This window comes from Coenobita brevimanus, chromosome 6 (genome assembly GCF_032717465.1).
Source record: "Coenobita brevimanus isolate Jiangsu-jjx chromosome 6, ASM3271746v2, whole genome shotgun sequence".
In the NCBI taxonomy this organism is placed as follows: domain Eukaryota; kingdom Metazoa; phylum Arthropoda; class Malacostraca; order Decapoda; family Coenobitidae; genus Coenobita; species Coenobita brevimanus.
The window spans coordinates 65,794,509-65,795,486 of NC_136959.1; positions in this window are offsets into that span (position 1 = coordinate 65,794,509).

Here is a 978-nt window from a genome sequence, read left to right on the forward strand (position 1 = left end):
CGCTTTTTTAATGGTGCGATTTTTGGGGGGTGGGGGGTTGAGGTGGATGAGAAGGGTCGATGGGCCATTTCCTTGCTGGATATAAGACTACGTGGCATTGGGGGCTTCGTGGCACCTCTTCCTTGGCGATTTATACTTGCATGTTACACCATTAATATTCTCTTGCGTTACTTACACCTTTTTTAATACTGACATTCAGCACCACTAACATACAAAGGAATACTCAAAGGTAATGTTCAGAATAAATCGCTAAGAAAGAGGTGTTACGAAGTCTCTCATTTCACCGAGAACACGACTAATATTCGTCTGGCTCTTTGACATCACGGGGTTAGATATAGTATTATTTACCGGGTAACTCTTTCAACATTGGAGGTTTGTTCAAAGTTGATAAAATCGTCTGGCAGCCGCAAAAATACACGATAAGAGACGTTACCCGGATTCATACTCCTTGTACCTAGATCAAATTGTGTGTGTGTGTGTGTGTGTGTGTGTGTGTGTGTGTGTGTGTGTGTGTGTGTGTGTGTGTGTGTGTGTGTGTGTGTGTGTGTGTGTGTGTGTGTGTGTGTGTGTGTGTGTGTGTGTGTGTGTGTGTGTGTGTGTGTACTCTTGCTGTTACCAGACGATTTCATTCACCTTAGGAAAGTAGGAGAGGCCCGTGAGTTTTATCATGGATGCATCTAAATCCCTTCAGCTCGAGAAATCTATCCTTATCCTGATATAAAGCCTCACTAGTGTTTATTCTTACCTATTCCTTTACCCAACCCCTCCAGTTCCAAATACCGTCCTTGAACCGACATAAAGACACCCAAGAGATAGCTAGCATAAAAGGAAAAAGATATTGGCCAGGTGGATGGGTTCGCGTGGGGGTAGGCGCTATCAGTCACAGGACGCGGACACTTAAATCCTACCCTGTCCCACTGTCTCACATTCCATTACTCTCACAACACAATCCCTCATTCACACACACACACACACACA